Raw genomic sequence first — 18,521 nt, 5'->3', positions numbered from 1 at the left:
CCAGAAGGCTGAGTTCTTCTTTCTATTGTACAAACTGAGCACCACAGGCAAGGCATATCCTTGGCTCCTTCTACCCTAGAATGTTCCATATCTTCAGCTTGGAGAAAAGACTTTATTAAAGCCTTCCTCTGCTGTGATTGAATGATGAGTACTCAGAAGGAACATATGCAAGCTGAGTTTTTACAGGGGTTCAGAGAAAATTTGAACTGTTAGGCTGTGAAGGAAACGCTAGAAAGAGACTGGGGCTATTAGAGGGGAGTGAGGCTGATGTACTTTTGCTGTGTAGATGTGGCTATATCACTGTCTAGTGGCTGTCCCATGGAACACAAGTCCCCTCTCTGCAGCTAGACTTTATGGATACACCACGTGCTCAAATAATGAGTTCTATGTTTATTGAGCCAAAAATTCTTTTCCCCCTACTGAGGACCATGAAGTTTGTGTATCTGCAACACACGGATCCCTTACGGAGGAGCACATTTGTTCTTGGAGGGCGGTTCATGTTGTTTTGGTCAGTGCAGGAATGAAGAATGGAATCAGCTTTTGGTAACTAAATGCTTAAGGATTAGACTGGTATTACACTACCCAAAACCAAATCTACTAGTCCAGCTAGGATTGAAACATAAACAAGGCAAAATCTGAATTAAAAGCTTCTAGAGAGAGACAGCACCCAGAGTGCATTGGATAAAACCAGCAGCCCTGTGGACTGAGGACAATCCAACAACAACTCCAGCCCAGCTCCACAAATGTTATTGAACAAGTCTCATGAAGGTGTGTCTTATGTGAATTAGCGTTAAACAAAGAGGACTAAAAATCTCGAGCCTGTTCCTTCTTCCTCCCTGCTGTCTTGGTTTAAAAAGTTGAAAAGTCATGATTAAATTGGCTGAACTTGTTATTAAATATGTTTTATTTAGTTTGTATCTATGATTTTTTTAAATATTTGTCATATTGCTAAAGAATGGTGACTGTTTTCATAGAAACTGGAGATGGAAGAGACCCAGTAAGTTCACATCCAGTCCATCCCCCCTGCTGCCATCGCAGAATTGTTCTGCATGTACATTTTCCAGGACCACCTCCAAACTCATTTTGAAATGTTCTACTTTCTTGGCGAGGGTCTGTGCTCCTCGTGTGCAGATCTGGAAGCAGCTGATGATGTCCATTCTTACATTTTCTTTACTCCTTTCCCTCTGCATCATCTTTGTTCTTGTATTCCTTTTTTCAGGCATAGGCATTTCTTCTTTGGTTATCCTTAAATGTTTCTTCTCCTTCCTTAGATTTTTTAAAAGGATCTGCGCAGTTGGGCAGGATTACTCTGGCAGATTCAAGCAGCCTAAGGTTGTTGAGCAACCCTGGAATATCCTGTCCTGGGGAGTATGAAAAACCAAAACAAAATCTCCAAGGTATTTGCTGAATATCAAAGCAGAAGCACAGAGAGAACATTGTCCCTCTATTAAACACAGCCAAGAGCACTCTTCTTAAAATCCTATTCTGCTATAATTTTTCAGCAAGGAATTTTCTGTTAAAGACTTATTTATAACTATTGTAGTTCCTTTGTTTATTATTCAGTCCCTGCATTAGTTTGATCTATAGGTCACATTTGGCCTACTTGGGGCAGCTTAGTGAGCTGGCTGTTTTCCCTCATGACAGAGTCATCTGGTGCTTCAGGAGCTAGCCATGGACAAAATAACAGTTTCACGTCCACATTTTATGATTGCAAAGAAAACTTTCCAGATGTGAGCCAGTCCAAATGGATGTAGAGATATCTGAACCAGAAAGCTGCCAGCTTCAAAAAATAATCTAAGAGGTAGGACTTGCTTTCCTCATTTCAGCTCCAGAGTCTGTTAACAACTGTTTAAAGGCAGTGTGGTGAACAGTATCTGTTGGCTCATAAACGAAAAGAGACTAGTGTGAAAAAGCAGTCCACTGAGGATGAAGCTTTCCAGCATTAACACAATAACTGAACTGAAGGCAAAATCTACTAGTGTCTGGCTGTCTGCTTTTTTCAGTCAGACTTCTCCTGTATTCTCTGATCCTTCCTCAGTCAGTTTTGTTTTGGTTGTTCTGGATTTTTTTTTTCTGATATTAGTTCTCTTACTGTCTGCCCTTATTTTCACATCTATATTTCTTCTCTATATTTCCAAAGTTTGGTTCAGGTGGGCTACAGAAAAACCTTGCACACATCGCCCTGTTTTTTTTTCCTCAGGTTGAAGCACAAAAGCAGCACATCTGTCTGAGCCAATAGTGATTGTTAAGTCTGCAGGTTTGTGAATGTCATTCCTTTTGTGTTAGTCTGAGGTTAGTGCAAGTGAAGTGTTGGGATGGAAAACCATAAAATCTGACCTCAAAAGAGGCTTCCAAACATCCCTTTAGCACAGACAACCCAAGAAAAAGTTATACCATAGGATTAAAAGCAAACACAGAATTCAGAAATGCGCTGAAATCAGAAGACTTTGAAGTCACAGAAATGCTTCCCCTCCTGTATTTAGAAGGGCTTTTGGAGCTCCTGTTTGTATGTATTAAAAATTTTCAAGGTTAAAACTGAACCGTAAGTGCTCATTTACTCTTGAGAAGCCTCTTGATCTTCTCTCATGTTTCCTACAGCTCCCTAGCTTCCATTCTTCCTGATCTGCTCCAATTCTATTAAGAGAGCATGTCACAGAAGTGCTACATTTCAGCCAGATTTCTAACCATATGTACATAAGCTTGCTTTTTTGGGTTCTTCTCCCAGCTCTTTTCTCTTCTAATTTCTGTTCCACTTTTGAGTTGCACATATGATCTGTCCTGAAATTGTAGCATTCCTAGAGAATTTACACTTTGAATAATAAACAGCCTTCTAAGAACAGAATAATATTAATTAACTCACACACCAAATATAATTTTAAAATGTGATTTATTTAAAGAGTCAATTCTGTTTCATGTGATTGCAGATGTGAGCAGATTTTGACAGATTGACTGGGTGTGGGTTTTGTGTTTGGTTTTGGTCAGTTCAGGTATTATCTGCCTTGACAAACATTAACTGAGATGAATCTTAAGTTCAGCTGCTGTCGTGGTTAATTATTCATGATGATGAAGGTTAATAGCTATTTTTCTACAATCTTTTTAAGGTAAAGACTAAACGCTAATGCACTAAGGCTCTGCCTTTCTACAGCTTATTTGCTGTGTCCTGTTGTTAGATCTAATAACAATAGACAGTGAAGAACTGGTGGAATGTAATGCAGATCCTTTAGGATACTTACTGTAAAACACATAAGAAGGTGATTGAAAGTATAAGGGCCCATCGAAAGATCTGAACAGCCCCATAAAAGTTGTCTGTCTCTATGAAGTAACGAGTCAGCATGCAGCAATTTTTCCTCCTAAACAAGATAGTTTAGTCAGGACCTTAAAATTTGGATGAAAAAAAATCTTAAAACCAGGATGAATGTAGTTCTCCCTGTCTTTTTAGATTCACAGAAAATGCCATCAGTCTTTTCTCTGCACTTCTACTCATTCACAACAATCTCATCACTTCAGATAATGTTGAGTGAGAAATGAAATAATGAGAAATTCACACACATTGACATTTGTGGGTGTATTCACTATGGCTTAAGCCTCAACTTCTATGAAAGCATTTGGACATCTCAATGGACGCGTAGATGAACATCAGGTTCACGCAGACAATGCTGCACAGTAAAGTGTTAATTTATAAACTGGGAATCTTCTGTCTCTGATTTGCACTGCTGTGGCAGCAGATGGAATGTTGCATCAAGTGCAAGTGTTCTTGCTTTAAGACAGATGGCCTTAAAACTGGAGATGAACAAGAAAAAGGACATAAGAATGTCTAAAGATTTGGAAAAAAAAGCCTCAGTGAAAATTTGAAAGAGACAGATTTGTTTAGTTTATGAAAAGGAAGATGAAAGTGTGAGTTTATCACAGCCATTCAGTGCCAACATGGTGGTGGGGAAAGTGGTAATAGAGTTCAGTTTCAAAGCCAAGGACAGTTTTCTGGTAGTAAAAGAAAAAAAGTAGATAACCTTACCTGTTTGGTGTTCCAAGCTAGGCAGAAAGAGATGGGTAAGCTCTCAACTCCTCAAATATGGAGAGACACCCATTTGCCTACATTTACACCCAGACACCTAGCCTGGCAAGAGACACTTATGGAAATCCCAATTTAAGCAAATTCAGACTTGAAATCAAGTAAATTTGGTGATAGTGCTGACATATAGTTGTCAAAATTACCAACAATTACTCATGCAAAATATTTTCAATTCAAAACTATTTTTTTTTAATAGTCAGGACATTAGTATCAAATTCAACAGTCTCTCTTACAGAAGAGGTTGAACTACATATTCACAATGCTTTCTCCTTTCTTTATAACATCCCAGCCTCTGAATTTACGCCTTCATTACAGTATTGTTTGATCATCAGTCTTAATAAAGCTCTCATTAACCACCTCTGCTTTCCTGTGAAATGGTCACATGTACTATTCAGCCATTGCTGAATAAATCTAGTCATTAAAGAAAGGAAATTATTAATCTCCTCTTGTCTTCTGTGTCACAGCTGCTAATGGGATGATATGATAACTAAAATGTAGATCAGAAAGTACATTCTGTTTTCTTTTAAAACCATAAAACGTAATTTTAAATGTTGTTATTGTATTGCACCTACTTTTTGTCATATGCTTTCCCACCCTTATGAGGTCCTAGAACATGCTTCTGGGGTAGACTAGTCTTCAGGCCTTTATACCCTATGAGAATTTTCTGGGTGGCTTTCAAATACTCAGTTATTGGTCAATACTGACATCACGTTTGAAGAGCAAGGGAAGAGGAGGTAATCATGTTTTGCTATATGTCCTACTACATTCTTTTTCTACATCAGTCTTAAGTTTCCATGACAAGAAGTCTCAATTAAGGAAGTATTTTGCTTCTTGGAAAGCTCTTTGCTCCAAAGACACACTTGGTTAAGTATTACCTCTCCTTTGCAAATAGGAATCAACTCACTTAAATTAATATTCATATTCAATATTGCAGAGATAAGTTTTAGATAGTTAAAAGAATGAGTAACTCTGCAAACAAAGAGTCTCTCTGTCAACTACCAGTTTACTTTTTAGCTTCTTGTTGAATACAGTAGACTAGGAGACACCATATGAAGATTAAAAGCCTGACATGCCCATATCTTGAATGCTATCCTCAGCTCTGGTCTTTCCCACTGGAAAAAGAATATGCTGGAACTGAAGAGATACAAAAAAGGAAGGATAATCAGTGAACTGGAATAGCTTACGTACAGGCAGAAACTGAATACGCTGTTCAGCTTGGAAATGAAGCAGCTGAGGGATGTTATTGTACAGGTCTGAAAAATCAAGAATGGTTTGGAAAAAGCAAAAAAAAAATTGCTATTTCAATGCCTCACCCAGGACTGTTTTGTCTTTCAGGGAGGACTTGAAACTGATGGATTTCTAGAACCTGGGAGAAAACTGAACCACATTTGGACTGTTCATTTACTCCTTCCCTCAGCATTTGCCACTGGTCTATAGAGCCAGTGTACTGCCTTCTTAAGTGGACCTTTAGTACAACTGAGGATGGCTGCTCTTACATGTTTCGGCAGGCTGGGACTGAGGAGGGAGAGTTAGAGAAGAGATTTGAATGCATTAGGCTATGAGATCAACTCATGAGTGAGACAGTGCTAGTGATGTGATTGCTAGCTGACTGCTAGATGGGAAAGGCAGATCTGAGGAGAGCAGGGCAAGAATATCCCTTTTCCTCTCCTAGTCCTGTAATTTCAAGTGGCTTAGTTCACAGTTTTCAGTGTGAACCTGCTGTCTTGTCTCCAGTCTTTCTTATGTTTACATTCTCTTTGTGACTCTTTGGCTTTGGCAAGTAGTCTCTTTTTAAAAAAAATCTTTCAACATGGTTATCATATTGGTAAGGTGTATGTGGCCGTGTCTGTTTCTATTCCTGCCCCTTTCATAGACCTACAACATTCCCTAAATCAAATATTAGAAGCAAGGTATCAGTTAAAAAACACCTGCCCTGATATAAACCTTACACATTCCATACCATTTCCTTTATCACCAGAAGCCCTATAAAAATTGAATTTCTTCTGCAGACTGCTGTTCCTCTCTTCTAGCCATCACATTTCTTATTCCAGGCCAGCTACTTCAATGTTGCTAGTGGTTTCCCCTTGTTGTGCACCCGGTGTATAAACAAAGGTCTTTTTGTACAAAACAAAGTCGAGTTATCATCTTTGATCAGATTGTTTGGATCAGGTTCAGCTGACAACTACAGAGTTATTTTTCCACCCCTATACATTTCCAACATGCTGCAAATCCCTTATGCTTGTGGGATTTCTGTTTGTTTGCTTGGGTTTCTTCAGAGGTTAACTTCTCTAAAGAGCAGTGTGGAAAAGAGAGGAATGCAGCAAATTTCCCAGATCCCAAGCAACAAAAAATGTGTGTTGCTGGCAGAATATGACTGCTAAGAAACATCTTGGATGCCATCAAGCTGAAAGCATAAGGGCTGTGAAGTCAAAGAGTGCATCCACAGAAAAAAGGTGAAGCTGAAGCTGTCAGGCCTTTGAGCATATGGTGCACATATGAAATAGATCTTCAAGATCAAAGGTTAAAAGTTATTTTTTAACTCACGTAAATAGTTCTTTGTGCTTCCACAGTGCCTTTCCTTTTGTCTAGGGATGCTAAACCGTTTTTGTAACTCTGGGGACCATTTCCTTATCTAACATTCAGAGACACTACTAATGTGCAGAGGGTTGAGGTGCAAAGTCAAGTCACGCAATCAGAAAGTAAGGGCTGGCAAAAGCGGACACTGTGCCTTTGTCTATGGACCTTGTGTTTATAATGTCAAGGATTTATTTTTTAAAAGGTCCAAATAATAGTGGTGATTATGAACAGGCTAATCTTTCCTATAGGCAAAAGTCTAGCAAAAAGTGTATTGTGGTTTACCAAAGGGGAGACTGATGCCTACCCAGGCAAGGAAATATTATTATGCCTATTTTAAAGATCAGATACTCAACCCTCAGTACTGTATTCTATTGAATGAATGACATTTGCAAAAATTTTTATGTGTGTCTACCTCTACTCTGCCCACCTTTGTAAGAGTGCAGGTACTGAAACACTTGCAGTTAGACAATGCAGTAGCACTGTTGCTGAAATGTCAGCCTTACTGCAGGCTCTGATTGTCTCCCTGAGCCCTAAGTATCAACTCTCCACCTGGGACACCGTACGTTGTAGTACTAATGCTGTCAGTATCAAAGAAGTTATTTTCTGGATACAGAACTTGGCAAAAGCTATGCTAGGCATGTTTTGTTCATGTTTTTGTCCATGTTTGTACTAAACATCAGTGCTCTAAGTTCAAATTCGGTTTATGCTTTTAAGTGCTTACATATCTCTTCACTTACCCTCATCAACCAGGAATGAAACTAGAAATAGCACAGTACTGAACAGATAGATCAGACCATTCTTTCAGTATTTCAAACCCTGGAATTGAAATATGAAGTGATTGTTTCTTTGATCTAGAGAGTCTGAATAACACCTAGAGTACCAAAGTGATCTGCAGGAAAGGGCATAATGGAATGTAATCACGTTGCCAAATGTCTGTGCTTTTAAATGAACCACATTAAATACAAGCAGATGTTCGGAATATAGGCAAAGTTATTGGCAAAGGCCCTAGAAAGAACTACTTTAGAAGAGTACCTGATTTGCAGTATCTGGATAGGCATCAGTGATGTGAAAAAAATAGAGAAAGTTTATAGAGAAGTCTGAAGAAGTTTTTGATTCTGTGAAGGTCTCATTTAGAAATATCTCTTCTTCCTGAAATGTCACAAAGATGCTAAAGCTTATCAAACATAGTGAATGGAAGTTCTGTGGGAAAAGAAATAGGGGAGATTTAAAATATTGTTATGCTGATTTTGAAAACCACTTTTTCCATTTGATCTTCTGAACATTTTAAATCTTTTAAAACATAAATTTTGGAACCCAAAAGATATTCCAGTAGAAAAAGAAGGGTTAATTTTGAAAACATTAAATTCAGATATCATAACTATATAATTTTTTCCCCAGACTTTTACTGAGTCAATTGATGAAAAGCTGCCCTTTCTCACTAGCAGGGCTGCTTTCAAAGAATTAGCTTTTCCTAATTAACAATGTTACTTCAGAAAATCCATAACCAGTTTTAAGGAACACTGTGTTTAAAAGTGATGCAAAACTCCTCACATGGGGGCCTGGGAGTACATACTGCTTGTCAGTAACAAACACATCATCACCTGGTGGTAACTAGCATTTTATCAACAGCTGTCAAAAGGCACAGGTCAGCAAGACCAACACAGGAAAAAAACAGGTGTTGATGCAGGTATCCCAAATTGGAGGTCTGTAAGATAAGGAGATGATAACATGAAGGGTTTTTTTTTTTTTTTTTTACAGAGACTAGAATTACTGGAGGCATCAATTAGTCACATGGATATGCACACAAGAAAGTGTGTTCTCCCTGGTTGCAAATGAGACAAGAAACTATTTGCAAGGCAATTTGTCTGTTGCTGTATTGTCCCCATCATGGTAAAGCTCAAAAAATTCCTGATCAGGTTAGGAAGCTGATCCCTACTGACTACTAACAGCTTCCTGGCATTTCCCACTAGCTATATCTGCACTGTATTGCTGATGAGATGCATTTCCTTAGGTGTCTGGGAAGTGAGCCACTATAAAAAGATTACTATGGAAAAATCTATTAACACTGCTGTATACTGACTGCACATGTACAATAGTTTAGGATCCAGGAGCCATGGAATTGCCACTGGCTGGTTTAAGAAATGCAGTAATTAATAAAAGATTAAGTGTCTTCACTTGGATGAATGGCAGGCAGGGATATTTGCTCTAGATAGTGCAAAAGCATATTCCTTACCGAGGATATAGGGTAATCAAACCAATAAACCAATACTTCCTTTAGTCCATGTTTGTCAAATGGTACTTTCAAGCCTCTGACTTATTTCCTTCACAGTGCTCTTTTTCCCTTGCAGATCAAAGTCTGCCCAGATTTTAAACATACTTGTTAGCCAATTGCCATTCAGAAACGTCTACATCCTTTTTTAACCTAGTTCAAGCAAAGCCCAGAATGTGGATTTCCTGTTGGAAAGCTGATCTGCAATGACTGAGATCAGTTGTTGAGCAGTTGGCTCATCAAGAAAGAATGGTCTTGTGGATCAGACAGTGGGGTGACTCTCAGGAGATCAGATATCGTACCTTGCTCTTTCAAATCCTTCCTGTATGATGGCCAGATTGCTTAACTCTGTGATTTAGTTGTCCCATTGCTGTTGCTTCATGATAGTACTTGTCTACTTCCCTTGGGAAATGCTTGTATATTATAGTGATGCTGACAAAAAAATAACCTAAATACCTAGATAACTCCTGACATAAACTTCAGTGCTACAAAGATAGCAGGACCTTCACAGATACCTTCTCTCAAAGTTAGTGTTTTCTCTTTGGAACTGTTTAGCTCCATTGTTTCAATTCCAGGCTTTTGCTATTGCTGAAATGTTTCATTTATGCCAGATTATAAATCAGATTGTAACTAATGGAAACAGCAATCTTATTTTTTTCCTATCTATTTTCAAATGCAGGAAATAAGCTCCTTGGAATTTTTAACCAGTCAGACGTCTTTCTAATTTCATTTGAACCATTTCTCTGTAGGCAATGTTAAACAATTGCTATGGTCCTTGTCAGATATTTTAGTAGTGAGCTGGTCCTACATAGAATGAATGTGTCACGTATAGAATTAGGCAGGCCTTCACATGGCTCCCTCACTGAGGGTAGCAATCTCTCAGGTGCATTTCCTTGTGTATGAGACTCTATTGAGCTCATTCTTTGGATGTGTTACTGCAGCAGAGGAACACAACACCAGTGAACTTGGTTTTTATTCTCATCAGCGACTTTGTAGAGGATCCTGTAATTCTTTTTTTCACTGACTTAAAGGTGGCAGATTCCTCTTTTGGTCTATGAATCAAGAAATTTTACTTAGTTTAATAATAAAAAATTCCCCCTTCTTAAATTTTGCATTAGGCTGGATGAGTCACTGGGAAATCATGCTTCTTTTGCTGAAAATTGTAACTACCACTCTGCTGTAGAAGTTGTTGAACACACTGGAGCTTCAAGCAAGAAAGGTCTTTACTATTTCCCATGTAAAGAAACACAAAACACCAACCTTTCCAAATATGCAGACTTACACAGGTAAGTTCTCCTCCTTAGACCAGTCTATGCTATTTATCAGAAAGATGAGGGATGAAGTTTTGATGTTTTTACTAGTTCCCAGCCAGCATGGTTCACGCAGGATTGGTTTGAGGGTCTGTTATATTTTCTGATACAAAGTTGTAGAATTTTGCCTCTTCTCACAGATTTTCTTCAGATCACTTAAGAGTGGCTTTATTGCTCAGCTGCTTAATCCCATCAGCTGCTTCCAGCTCCCAGAATGAGGAACTGAGTAAGTCTGTTCCTCTTCAGTAACAGGCATTTTTTTTCTTAATCACTGGGAGGAGACCACTGAGCAAATAGGTCAGAACAATCTGCATTCTCTACTATGTCTAAAACCTAGCTCGCTCCTTTCTGAAACTGCATTTCTACCAGCTCTGTGGGACTACTTGCTTAATACAAAAGCAGTGCATCTTCCCACTGAATGCTGAGTAGTGGTGTTGCCATAATACACTAAAGAATGGTTGGGTTTCTTTCTGATTTTCTCTCACTGAGGTACTGTGAAGGTCCTAATGCACCAAGATCTAGATTGACCTAACTAATGCTCAGAAGCCTGTGGTGATATGCTGTCTTCTTTATCTTTTCACATATACAGCATTTTGGTTGTACTTATATCACCTGAAAGAGCTAGGAAGGCAAAGACCCATTGCAGTTGCCTGCCACCCAATATACTGTATTTGCTAACATACTTAGTAGAGGTTATTTAAGGAGTGCACTTGAATCAGGAAAAGTACTTCTCTGCATGCTTTTCCTGCATGTATTTCTGAAGCTCCTTGTACAATTTGGCTTTCAGGTAAGTTTTAGGTAAGTCCATGGAGGGTCCAATGACTTTTGTCATTTAGGCAAAGAGGCCTAAGAGCTGGCAACATCAGCAAAGAGATTGTTATTTTGCTTCAAATTATTCAGACATTTACAGTGAAAGGTAGAAAAAAAGATGCTCCTAGTACAATCAAGGTATCATCTGCAACGGCCTAAGTGATAATGATGGCTTTCTTCCAGAGTATTGTATATTCTTGGAACATGCAGAGCTGCTGCCATGACTAGAAGGGTGGGACATACCATTTTTTTTTCCCTTTCCTGCACATGTGAGAGGAAGAAAGAAAAAGGAGTTTTTAAAGTACTTTTCAAATCTTGTCAAGGCAAGAACTTCAGTTAATATTGCTTGTATAGGAATAGTAGGAATGTACACAAAGTATCTCAGAGAAGATTGGTAATAGATTAGTAGCATTTTTATATAAATCCAATAAATAATTATGGTCATGTCTCCAAGATTTTAAGTCCTATGTACTCTTCAGTTTACCTCCTAAAATTCCCAGGGAAAGCAAAAATTGGCTGCTAGAAGTCCACAGTCGCAGGACTTCTTCCTTAATCTTCTTTGCTTGTGCACTGTAATATTGTATTACCATGTAAGGACATGATAACACCATCATTCCTTAAGATGTTCAGCTCACCAGGGAATGTGGCAAAAGAATGCTTTGCAAAGTGTCACTGTGACACCCCTACCCAGCTTAATACTTTTGTCAGTACCATTCCACATTGCACAGGGAGAGTCATTATGGGTGTGTAATAATAGTGACACTGGAGCTTCCCCCTACAGGTGCCTATTCAACTTACTTAAATGCTTGGGAATTGGTACAGGGATGTAAAAGAATGGATTTTCATGTCTCAGAAGTATAGAGTGGTAATGTAAACTGAAAGGTTTAGTACTACACTAAGTAGTTGGGAGGGGGAATAATTAAAACTGAAAAAAGGATTATTTTGGTATTTTATATGTTCTCATCCTGCTCCTAATTTTGTTTGGATTGTATAGTACTGACAGTATTGAAATTAAAAGCTTTGACTAGATTTTTTCCAGGTTTTACAAATCCTTTTTCATAATTTCCCTTTTAAGAGTAAGAGTATACTTTAAATTCTTAATAATTTCTCTGAGAGGAAAACTGCTTTCTATCAACTGCAATTTTCACCTTCATGGTTTGTAAAATAGGAACTTCTCCCCTTAGAGACTCTCTGTCCCCACCTTTGATGTGTTATCATCCATATTCTCAATTTTCTGGATGAATTCAATTTTCCCTGTTGCATTCAGTTGTCTGAGGAATTTTACACTTTCAAACATACCTTATAATTAATTTTCCCTCTTTTCTAAACCTGTCTTGTTGTCCCATGTCTTCTTTTTTGCCCTGACTGCCTTAGAATGCTGTTCACATGAATAATTCTCCTTTTCTCTGTGTTTTCTGAGTACCTTCTGATTTGACATTAAAAGTTCCCAAGTAGTGAGTGGAACAAATTGCAAAGAATTTGTTGAGAGTGGGCTAGGCTTGTGGGATTGATCATGAGCGAGGCCTGAGAAGAGGGGGAGAAATGGCAAGAAAACTACAATGTGACATTAAAGATCAGCAGAGTGAATCAATCAGCAGAGTGAATTGATCAGCATAGGTTCTCAATACCTCATCTCCAAAAGTTCTAGCTGCTGCTGGGGAAAAGGTGTAAAGAGGAATATGCTGGTGAGATTATTTCTGTCCATGTAGCTCATGACAGAAGAGTGCCCTGGCAGCAAACAGGGCTGGTGCTATCTGGGGCTGTATTGACAGCAGCACTGCCAGTAGATAGAGGGGAACGGCACTACTGGTTTTTACTCAACACTGCTCAGACCACCTCTAGAATACCATGTCCAGTGCTGGGGTCCCCAGCACAAGGAAGACTGATAAATTTGGAAAAGTTTGGTGTGAGACCATCCAGGTGTGATGGGACTGGAACACCTGCACTGTGAGGAGGGGCCAAGGGAGCTCCCTTTTTTTGGCCTGGAGAAGAGATACCAAATTGCATCTTTCGAACACCCACAAGGAGGTTATTGAGATGATGGAGCCATGCTGTTTGCAGTGGTGCATGGCGGTAGGATCAGAGATGGCAGCCAGAGGCTGAAAGAAGAGCAGCTCAGGCTGGGCACAAGGTAAAACTTTTTTTCTCGGAGGACAGTCAAGAGGCAGAGCAACCATGTAACTCCTGGAAGGCCGTGCCATTTCCATCCTCAAGTCCAGAGAAGGGTAACAAAGCTGTGAAAGGGTCAGGAGAGTAATATCCACTCCTATGAGGAGCGGATGAGGGAACTGGGATTGTTTAGCCTGGAAAAAAGGCTCAGGGGAGAGCTTACCACTCTTTACAACTACCTGGAAAAGGAGGTTGTAGGCTGGTGTGGGCCAGTTTCTTCTCCCAGGCAACAAGTGACAGGATGAGAGCTTGTCTTAAGCTGTGCCAGGGGAGGTTTGGGTGGGACATCAGGAGGAATTTCTTCACAGAAAGGGTGATTAAACATTGGAACGGGCTGCCCAGGGAGCTGGTGGAGCACCATCCCTGGAGGTGTTTAAGGAAAGACTGGATGTGACACTTAGTGCCATGGTCTAGTTGTGACAAGGTGGTGTTTGATTAGACTCTATGATCTCGGAGGTCTTTTCCAACCTAATTGATCCTGAGATTCTGTGGTTGTGTTTACAGGACCTGGCAGGACAAGGCCCTGAGCAGCTCAGTCCGGCCTCAGCGCCGACCCCGTTTGGAGCCAGAGGGGGGACCGAGGCCCTCCTCAGCCACTCCCAGCCCTTGACGCTGTGACCCCACTTCTCTGCAGGCGCCCCCTGACAGCAGTCCCTGCGCAGCCCCCGGGCCGGGGCAGCCGGGCCGCGGGAGCGGCCGCCGGAGCCACCAGGGGGACCCCGCGCCTCAGCCGGCCGTGCCGCCGCCGCAGCTTCTGGATTTATAGGATAAAATTGACGCGGAATTCAAATAAAACTGATGTGGAAACCAAAGGGTGCCGGAGTGTCCGTGCGAGCGGTGCGCACGGGCGGCCCCTCCCTCAGCGGTGGCTGCCCGGGGCTGCTCCCCTGGCTCGGGGAGTCTGAGGGGGTCGGGGGAGGCCGCCGGGGCTGCCCGGGGTCTGTAGGTGCTGCTGGTCAAGCGTTCCAGGAGGGCAAAGGAGAAGAAAGAGGAAATAAAGAGCCAAGCCCAGCGGTCTGACTAAGGACTGTCATTATCATACATAACTACATTTTCCCTCAGTGGTGTACGGCCACTGCAGCTGTTCGTGTTGGAGTTTAGAGCGGCCAGCTGCAGTCAGCACCCCAAAATTACCCCGCAGATGAGTGTCTGGGATGTGATACCCTTGAATCCAGACTTCTGTGCACTTTTTGCCCATGAGAGAAACCTTAGGAGTAGTAAAACTGATACGAGAAGATAAGTATGTGCCATGGCTCCTATGTTCTGGGATCAAAAGCCTGCTTTGCATTACTTTAGGGGAAGCTGGGGTTTGATGTTTCAGTGTGTTATGCTGATGGAGCATTTTGGTATATTGCTTCATAAAACCTACTCTGTTCCTATACTGAGTTGTTTTTATACATTTTCTGCTCTGGGTGCATACATAATATTGAAGGACTTAACCACTGACCTAATTAAGGAAGAAACACCTTCCTAAATAGTCTAATTGAATTTCTGTAAAGGCTTAGGTCTGCAAAACAGCTTTCACTTCTGCACACTTCTAGCCTGCTTACCCATGATTTTAAAGATGTTAAGCAATAGCTTTGCCTTTTAAGTATAAGCTCTAACTGTAGTTTAACTAAAGCTGAAGAAGAAATTAGTTGTTATTGAGGTTTTTTTATTTTAAATTATCTTTTCTAATACAGCTGGACAAAGATGACTCGTCATATGATCTGTTGTTATCCATCAGTGCAATTCTGCCAGTTTAAGCCCATCCAATCTGATCAAATCTCAGCTGAGACACTCTCCAAACAGTGGTTGGACAGTGGATCTTGCATGGTATCCCAGGCATAGAAAGAAAAATCTCTGAAGAAAGAAGATCTCAGAGTTTTAAAGTCCTCTGTGTCTGGGTGCCTGATCTGTTAGGAAAAGCTCGGTTTCTACCTCGCTCACAATATGCTCTGTTGCCATTGGCAACTTGAGTAATAGAAGCTGTGGCCACTGGTAATTCTTTTAAAAAGCTATCTAGCGATAAGGAATATGATACTGAGCCTCTTCTCTCCTTGGGTTTGTCTTGGCTTTTCTTTCCACTAGAATCTCTTGCTAGGTATCATAATTTGTTTTCCCTCTAATATTTTGTTAAATCAGTCCCCTTCTATTCCACAGTACAAACATGTAGGCATATATGTATGTATATACTGGATCTTTCATATCCATTCAAGAAACCTGATTACTCTGACTCTTAACAGCTTCTCTGTCCCCTTTCCATGCATCGGCACATGCTGGGAGTTGACAAGCTAGAAAGCAGCTTTGCAGGAATAGACCTGGGGGTCCTGGTGGACACTGCACTGAACGTAAGTGACAAAGAGTACTAATGGTATCCTGGACTGCATCAGGAGGAGTGTTGCCGTCAGGTCAAGGAACATGATTTTTCCCCCCTACTCAGCATCGATGAGGCCACACCTCTAGTACTGTGTCCAATTCTGGGTTCCCCAGTGTGAGTCACTCAGCAGGAAGGATCTCCAATCAATTCAACTGTTGGAATACCAGACAGATTCATCAGGTCCTTTCTTCATTTTCTTCATTGTCTGTATAGGTTGAACTCCATAAACTTCACGTTGTAAACATGCTTTCTAGAGCCTTAGTCACTTTTTATCACTTCTTTTCTAATTCTAATATTTTAACATCTTTTTGAGATATGACTTATGGTTCTGGATACAGTAGTGCATTTAACAGTGCAAGGTAAAGAAGTAAGATCTCTCCTTTGCTTCTGTGTCATAGTCTCATTTTCACACCTGTACAAGTTAAATCAAAAGCATGTTTCAGAAGAGGGCAGGCAATATACACAGTGCATCAGCTGTGCATGTAGATATGTATCTGCAGTCTGAGCTATCCTCAACTCATCTTTCTGTTTTTTCCTAGGTCTATGTCCTTCTGAAATAATAAGCATTGCTTATTAGAAATGGGTGGCTAGGGATAATTTTTATGATTTTCATTAGTTTCTTTGTTTTAGAGTTGTATTAACAAAAGTAATGGACAAAAAATATGCATGTGTCAGTATCAAGAAACCAGGAAGTGCAGGAAAATTTGATCTTGCATATCTGCTATAAATATCAGAAGTATGTAAGGAGGTATGGCACGTCAACAGCTGTAAGTGTACTCTGGATTTCTGGACTTCTGTGCAGAACCTCTCCTTGCTAGTGGCATGTCCGCTGTCTGGAGAGTAGCCTTTCCCAGCTTTCCTGGAGTCTGTGAAGCAGCTCTGCTCTTGATGCATGTGCACTTCCTGTTGCAAGCCAGCCCAGCGTATCACTCTTCTCCTTACACTTTCTCAGACCTCATTCATTTCCAAGTCTTTCTCAACTTCCACCAACTTTCTTGTCTTATTGTAGATATTCTCCTGAAAACCTTCTGGTAGTCAATCGTGAGATCAGAAAACATGTCTTGCTTAAATCCTTCCCTGTCTCAGCATTATGGCCCTCCTAGTGCAGAAAATGGAAAACCAAAGAGAGATCAGTTATGAATTATGACAGTCCAGCGTTCCAGTGTAGAGAAGTACTTAATATATTTTTTTCTTGTTGCCTTCTGAGTTTGGAAAGGAGAAAGAAAAAGAATTTGAAACCAAAACATAGAGGTAATACACACAAGAACTAGATTTTTTTAATAGAGTTACCATATTTCTGTGGTTAAATGTAACCTCCAGTAGCAAATACTTCACATGAAAGGGTAAAAAATCCACTAAGGGACATTTGCCATGAAATACTTTGTTAATGACAATCTTGTCAGAAGTGACTGTGGAATATTCTGGAAATGCAACACTCCACTGTTCCGTCACCTGTTAACCATAGCAGCAGCACTGGTGACATTAAGGAATTTACAGTAAAACTAATTGATTTTCCTCTTCACTAATGACCTGGATGCTGGGAGCAAGTGTACACTCAGCAACTTTGAAGATGATGAAAACTTGGAGGAGTGACACACCAGACAGTCATATGGCCATCCAGAGGGATCTCAAGAGGCTGGAGAAATGGGCAGGGAGGGACCTCAAAAAAAAAAAAGGAAATTCAAAGTCCTGCACCTTAGGAATAAGAATGCCATTCACAGGTACAGGCTGGGACAAACCATCTGGAAAACAGCTCTGCAGAAAAGGACAGGAGTGGCCTAGTGGACAAGTTGAAGATGAGGCAGCAGTGCGCCCTCGTGGCAAAGGCAGCCAACAGTATCTGGGCTGTGTCAGCGAGAGTATTGCCAGCAGGCTGAGGGAGGTGATCACTGGTGAGGCACCACCTGGAGTCCTGTGCCTAGCTTTGGGCTTCCTAGTAGGCAAGAGACATGGACAGTGGAGAGAGTTCAGTGAAGGACCACAAAGATGATTAAAGGAGTGGAGCATCTCTCATCTGAGCAAAGGCTGAGTACCCCGGGACTGTTCAGCCTGGAGAAGAGAAGCCTTGGAGAGATCTCATCAGTGTGTGTAAGTGCCTGAAGGGAGGGTGCAAAAGAGACCGAGCCAGGCTCTCGGTGGCGTCCAGTAACAAGCCCAAAGGCAATAAGCACAAACTGAAACCCAGGAGTTTCCCTCTGAACACCAGGAAACCCTCTTTTACTGTGAAGGGTGACTGAGCTCTGCACCAATTTGCCCAGATATGTTGTGGAGTCTCCCTCCTTGGAGATATTCAGAAGCTGTCTGGACATGGACCTGGGCAATTTGCTCCAGGTGACCCTGCTTGAGCAGGGGAGTTGAGTTGGACAATCTCCCTATGTCCATTCCAGTCTCAGTTATTTGGTGGTTCATTGCTGGTTAATCAGTGAACCTGAAGCAATCTTTCACAACTCTAAGTCTGATGACAGGATTTTACTTTAGGGCATTGGATACTAGTTTAACACACCTTTGCCATTTCTTTGTTAGTATTTTCTGCAATTCATAATGTTCCACCTGAAAATAAAGGAATGGTGTTTTTAAGTGAAGTTGTTACATGCTGTGGTACATAGAGGTGTATGCTTATTCATTTGCTTGCCATGTTTATAGAGTCACTGAATGACTGAAAGTACACTGCCAAAGAAAAAAGTGAAGTGTGTGAGGAGAGAACCTGGAAATCTGAATGTATCTGTATAGAGGACAAAAATACCAGCACATCAGCCATGCTTTTCCTGTGCCTTGCCACTGTGCTCATTACACCTGCTAGTGCAGAGGATTAATGCATTTGAACAGAAAGAGACAAACTCAGATTTTTCCCTGAAGCCCATCTGCTTTTTTCCCCTTAAATGTCTTTAACTGCAGGAGGGAATTAGAGTTGATTTTAAGAGCAAGAATAAGAGGAGGTAGAGAAATTAAGCAGGTAAT

The 18,521-nt window shown here is 40.7% G+C and overlaps 1 long non-coding RNA gene across 1 annotated transcript; it reads left to right on the top strand.

The window, feature by feature from the left end:
* The first annotated feature begins 13,085 nt into the window (after window positions 1-13,085).
* Window positions 13,086-14,016, top strand: LOC120324775. Its single transcript, XR_005566328.1, has 2 exons — window positions 13,086-13,166; window positions 13,709-14,016. It is a non-coding gene; the product is annotated as an uncharacterized LOC120324775 (long non-coding RNA).
* Window positions 14,017-18,521: the final 4,505 nt, after the last annotated feature.

Source organism: Pipra filicauda, unplaced genomic scaffold (genome assembly GCF_003945595.2).
Source record: "Pipra filicauda isolate LSUMZ 115617 unplaced genomic scaffold, ASM394559v2 scaffold69_size3009148_pilon, whole genome shotgun sequence".
In the NCBI taxonomy this organism is placed as follows: Eukaryota; Metazoa; Chordata; class Aves; order Passeriformes; family Pipridae; genus Pipra; species Pipra filicauda.
Note: the sequence above shows the minus strand (reverse complement) of the source record. Positions and strands in the feature narration are given on the sequence as shown.